This window comes from Ovis canadensis, chromosome 10 (genome assembly GCF_042477335.2).
Source record: "Ovis canadensis isolate MfBH-ARS-UI-01 breed Bighorn chromosome 10, ARS-UI_OviCan_v2, whole genome shotgun sequence".
NCBI lineage: Eukaryota > Metazoa > Chordata > Mammalia > Artiodactyla > Bovidae > Ovis > Ovis canadensis.
In genome coordinates this window covers 66,636,194-66,642,251 of record NC_091254.1, presented here as the reverse complement: position 1 = coordinate 66,642,251, position 6,058 = coordinate 66,636,194, and the positions used below count along the sequence as shown (strand labels likewise).

The window sequence follows — 6,058 nt, the reverse complement described above, 5'->3', positions numbered from 1 at the left end:
TTTCTGGTGTACAGCAAGGTGATTCAGATATATATATATATATATATATAATATATATAATATAGACATACACATAATCTTCTTCATGTTCTTTTCTACTATGTTTTACTACAAGATATTGAATATAGTTCCCTGTGTTACACAGTGGGACCTTGTTGTTTATCTATTTGATGTATAGTAATTTGTATCTGCTAATCTCCCCAAAACACGGGATACCTCATAAATTTGCATGTCATGTTTGCGAAGGAGCTATGCTAGTCTTCACCTGTTGTTCCAGTGTTTAGCATATGTGCTTCTGAAGTGAGCACTAGAAATGTTTTAAGTGTAAAGAAAAATTGAATAGAAAGTGTAGATCCTGAAAATGGGAGACAAAGATTGGAAAGAAACAACACCTGTTGTGCTCTGAAATTGTAGAATCTTAGAAAGAAGAGATCACTTAGTATAGCTTCTTGCATCACGCATCCCTTCTCTGTTCCCCATCTTTATTGGTCTATAGCTTAGATCTACAGTAGGAATGGGAACCCAGCTTTTGTTGAAGTGGCCTTTCTGATCAGTGGGTGGCAGTAGCTGTTCAAAGGTTTTTCTTAAGCTAAACTTGAACTTTTCCTTTTAATAACATATATCTGTAGCTTCCAGTTTTGCCCTATAGTTTTGGAAAGAATACAGCTGCCATGCTGCCTCAAATAATACTTCCCTCTATGCTGTTCTACTGTTTCTAGGCTAATATAATAATAATAAAAAAACTCTTGTCATTTTATATCTGCTCTATTGTTTTTAGATTTCTCACAACCTTGTTTATACTCTGTGAAAATATACTCTTGCCTATTAAAATAACACTTTTTCTTTACGTATTGCTATTCTTATTTGTGATAAGAACCCTTAACATAAGACTTACCCTCTTAGCAAAATTTTAAGTACACAATACAGCGTCGTGAACTATAGGTATGATGTTATGCTGTAGATCTTCAGGACATCATCTCATCACTTAACAACCAAAATATTGTGCCGTTTGATGAATACCTCCCTGCTCCTCTCTCCACCCAGCCCCTGGGAAATACATTCTGCTCTCTGCTTCTATGGGTTTGACTATTTTAGATTCCTTATACAGGTAATATTATGTAGTATTTGTCCTTCTGTGTCTGGCTTATTTTACTTAGTCTAGTGTCCTCCAGGCTCATCCATGTTTTCCCCCAAATGGCATGATTTCCCTTTTTTAAACCTGAATAATATTCCATTGTGTATGTATATATACACCATCTTTTCTTAATCTATCTGTTGATGAACATTTAGGCAATAAAAGCAAAAATAGACAAACGGGAGTACATCAAAATAAAAACTTCTGCACAGCAAAGGGAAAAGTCATCAAAATTAAAAGGCAACCAACACAAAGGAAGGAAATATTGGTAAATCATATATCTGATAAGAGGTTAATCTCCAAACTATATGAGAAACTTATTTACTTCAAGAGCAAAAAATAAAAAACAAATAACCCACCTAAAAAGTGTGCAGAGGAATTGAATAGATTTTTCTCCAGAGAAGATATGCAGATGGCCAAGAAGTATATGAAAAGATACTCAGAATCATTAATCATCAGAGACACGAAAATCAAAACCACGGTGAAGTAACTCTGAGGAAAAAGATGTCTGTAATAAAGCCTACGTAAATACCAGATGTAGTTTTACTGTCAGTTATTGTATTTTTATTATTGCATGCTCAGCTTTTCTCTGCAACATGAGAGGTCTGACTTGAGGCCTTTTTCTACCTTTCTAAGGCCCTTTTCAACCTTTAAAAGCTATTGTATTTGGGTGTGTATGCATGTGTGTGTTACAGGCATCCCATCTTACTGGCTCTTGAACTTGCAATTGATGCCGAGTCCCAGATAATTTTTCACATGAACTTCTGCTAAGCTGCATTTTAATCAGCTCTGTGACTTTACCTTTATCCTTATTATATCCTCTCATTCGTTTCTTTTTGTTACTGAAGCCCATGTAGATGATTTTGAACGTCTGTTCCCTATCTGTTGCATTGGTTAGCCCACTAAGATCTGTGTCATCTATAAATTTTGCTAGCATGATTCTACACATGCATTTAATTTTTATTTTGGTTTCTTTAATTTTGATTAATTTAATTGCTGATAAAATAAAAATGCAGTAGTTAAGAGCTAAAACAGAATCTTATTTCTAGCTTTTTTCTTCAGTTTGACATGGTTCCATTCATCAACAATCTTTAAATAGACCTGTCTTATCAATAATGTGTCCATCTAATTGGGACTATTATCCACCTTACACTTCTCTAAATTGTCCAAAAAGATATCATGAATGAACTGTGAAATCCTTGCAAAAATATAATATACTGTGTCTACAGTATCACCACACTTCATGAGATTAACAATGCCATCCAAGAAGGGCAAAGGTTTTGTTTGACCTGCCTTACTCAGGGTGTGCTCATACTGTCTCCAGTAGGCAGTTCCTCTCTCTCTCAAAAGCTCAAAACCAGTTTAAATCATCCACTCTGGAGTTGTTAACGGGAGTAATGTTAAGTTTTCTAGTGTCTATATTCTGGGAACCATCTTTTCTCTCTCCTTGGAAAGCAGAACATTTGATTGTCTCCTTTATGACTAGAAAAGATCAGTCCTTTGACATGCTGTTCATATAGAGCCTAGAGACGGAAGACATAGAAAGATCATGGGTGCTAGGCCATGTAAGTGCTCAGGCGTGTCCGACTCTTTTGTGATCCCATTGGCTGTAGCCTGTCAGGCTCATTTGTTCATGGGATTTTTCAAGCAAGAGTGCTGGAGTGGGTTGCCATTTCCTCCTCCAGGGGATCTTCTTGATCCAGGGATTGAACCTAAGTCTTCTGTGTCTCCTGCATTGCAGGCAGATTCTTTACCTGCTGTGCCATTGGGGAAGATAGCTGTAGGGGGAGGAAAAGGTGAGTTTTGGAGAGAATGCAGGCATTGTCAGTTTAGTTACAAAATGCTTTCTTCTATGATTGTTTCATGTCTTTTTAACAGAATCATTCATAAATAATACATAGTCAGTTCAGTTCAGTTCAGTTGCTCAGTCGTGTCCAGCTCTTTGCAACTTCATGAATCGCAGCACACCAGGCCTCCCTGTCCATCACCAACTCCCGGAGTTCACCTAAACTCATGTCCATCGAGTCAGTGATGCCATCCAGCCATCTCATCCTCTGTCATCCCCTTCTCCTCCTGGCCCCAATCCCTCCCAGCATCAGAGTCTTTTCCAGTGAGTCAGCTCTTCGCATGAGGTGGCCAAAGTATTGGAGTTTCAGCTTCAACATCAGTCCTTCCAATGAACACCCAGGACTGATCTCCTTTAGAATGGACTGGTTGGATCTCCTTGCAGTCCAAGGGACTCTCAAGAGTCTTCTCCAACACCACAGTTCCAAAGCATCAATTCTTCAGCACTCAGCTTTCTTCACAGTCCAACTCTCACGTCCATACATGACCACTGGAAAAACCATAGCCTTGACTAGACAGACCTTTGTTGGCAAAGTAATGACTCTGCTTTTGAATATGCTATCTAGGTTGGTCATAACTTTCCTTCCAAGGAGTAAGCATCTTTTAATTTCATGGCTGCAATCACCATCTGCAGTGATTTTGGAGCCCCCCAAAATAAAGTCTGACACTGTTTCCACTGTTTCCCCATCTATTTCCCATGAAGTGATGGGACCAGATGCCATGATCTTCGTTTTCTGAATGTTGAGCTTTAAGTCAGCTTTTTCACTCTCCTCTTTCACTTTCATCAAGAGGCTCTTTAGTTCCTCTTCACTTTCTGCCACAAGGGTGGTGTCATCTGCATGTCTGAGGTTATTGATATTTTTCCCGGCAATCTTGGTTCCAGCTTGTCCTTCTTGCAGCCCAGCATTTCTCTGCATAGAAGTTAAATAAGCAGGGTGACAATATACAGACTTGACGTACTCCTTTTCCTATTTGGAACCAGTCTGTTGTTCCATGTCCAGCTCTAACTGTTGCTTCCTGACCTGCATATAGGTTTCTCAAGAGGCAGGTCAGGTGGTCTGTTATTCCCATCTCTTTCAGAATTTTCTGCAGTTTATTGTGATACATAGTAGATTCATAAATAAAGAATATCTTCATTAATGAGTGAAGATATTCTCTATTTATGTCTTCTTTTATGTCCCTCATGCCAATGTATCCTAAACAGCTAGTTTATCTCTGCTCATGGTATGACAAATACAGCAGAGGGTCTCTTCCACCTGCTGGAGTGGAAGCTGAGAGTACAGCTTCTATAGCTCCTCTGTTAAAAATATCATGGACTCCACAAGGCTGTCTAAAACTTGATCATAAGTTCAGGGGGACTAAGAAGACTAAACTTGTAACCACACAAGCTCTTACACTAAACATGAGTGTAGTATCAGTTCTTTATAGCTTATGAAACTCTGGCCTCTTGCTGATGAACAGGCATCTTTCCTCATAAGAAGTTAAGTTTCACTTCCAATAAAACACTGTTTGGAAATTATGATGGTTAATTTTATGTGTCAGCTTAGCTAGACTATGGTGCCCAGCTGTTTGGTCAAACACTAGTCTAGATGTTGCAAAGATATGCTTGGAGACATGATTAATATCAATACTTACAATTAGTCAGCTTTAAGTAGATTATCCTTGATGATGCAGATGGGCCTCATGCAGTCAGCTAAAGCCCATAAGAACCAAAACTGAGATATCCCAGAGAAGAAGGAATTCCAAGTCAACGTAGCATAGAAATCCTGCCTGCCAGTCTCCCTTCCTGCCCTATAGATTTTACTTAAGACTGCAACTTCAACTCTTGTCTGAATTTGCAGCCAGCTGGTTTGTCCTACAGACATCAGACTTACCAACCCCCATAATTATGCAAGCCAATTCTTTAAAATTAATAACCTCTCTCTTTTATAGCTATCATTTAATAGATATAGCTATAACATACAACTATCTCTATGCTATTGGTTTTGTTTCTTGAGAGAAAACTGACCGATAAGGAAGTTAATGTCCCTCCCTATGATGTGACATTGACATATGGAACTCCTGACGGCTCTGGCCATTACTGGCCACTTGCTTTGATATTTCATACTTCCTTACAGATTATGGGTCATCCATGACTTTCAGGAAGCTTAGGCACATAGCAGTTACTTCATAGAGTTCCCAAGTGGCGTTAGTGGTAAAGAATCCACTTGCCAGTGGAGGAGATGGAAGAGATGCGGGTTCAATCCCTATGTTAGGAAGAGGAGGAAATGGCTCCCCACTCCAGTATTCTTGCCTGGGAGGTCCCATGGACAAGAAGTGTGGGTTGCACGGAGTCGGACAGGACTGAATAACTGAACACATACTGTTAATTCATAAATACTTGAAGGAAGGTTGAATACAACGTAAGGAGGAGCTAAACGTCCCCTGCACTGTTGATATTTCTCCTGGTAATATCTGCTACAGTGATGCAGTCTGCAGGTGTCTTTCTCTTGCCTCATCCCAACCTGGAAACCATGGGGAAACACCACGGTTGCCCTCTGAGACGGCATTCTTGCAGCTCTACCCTCTTTAGTCTTGGATCTTCCTCAATTCCTGGAGGAAATTACTTTCATAGAATTCTAATGACATGTGAAATTTTTTTTAAGGCCCCTACTTATATCACTTCTGCCTAATTCTACCTAGACTTTATCTCCTAGGTGTTGTTAATGGCTGGAGTTATTAGTTAGAGATAAAATTAAACTGGGCTTCCTTGGTAGCTCAGCAGTAAAGAATCCACTTGCAATGAAGGAGACACTGGTTGAATTTCTGGGTCTGGAAGATCCCCTGGAGAAGGAAATGGCTACCCACTCCAGTATACTTTCCTGGGAAATCCCACAGACAGAGGAGCCTGGCGGGCTACAGTCCATGGGGTCACAAAAGAGTTGTACATGACTTAGAAACTAAACAACAACAGTAAAAATAAGCTGTGTTGATAAGTGTCACTTGAGATGCAAATACTGGGATGAGAAATAAGCTCTGAAACGGAGAGTTCCAAGCTGTCTAGATTTTTATTACATCTTCCAACCAAATAGCAAATTT

The 6,058-nt window shown here is 39.3% G+C and overlaps 1 non-coding gene across 1 annotated transcript; it reads right to left on the bottom strand.

Moving 5' to 3' along the window:
• Positions 1–201: 201 nt before the first annotated feature.
• On the bottom strand, positions 202–308 carry LOC138447017 (U6 spliceosomal RNA). Its single transcript, XR_011259652.1, has one exon. It is a non-coding gene; the product is annotated as a U6 spliceosomal RNA (small nuclear RNA).
• Positions 309–6,058: the final 5,750 nt, after the last annotated feature.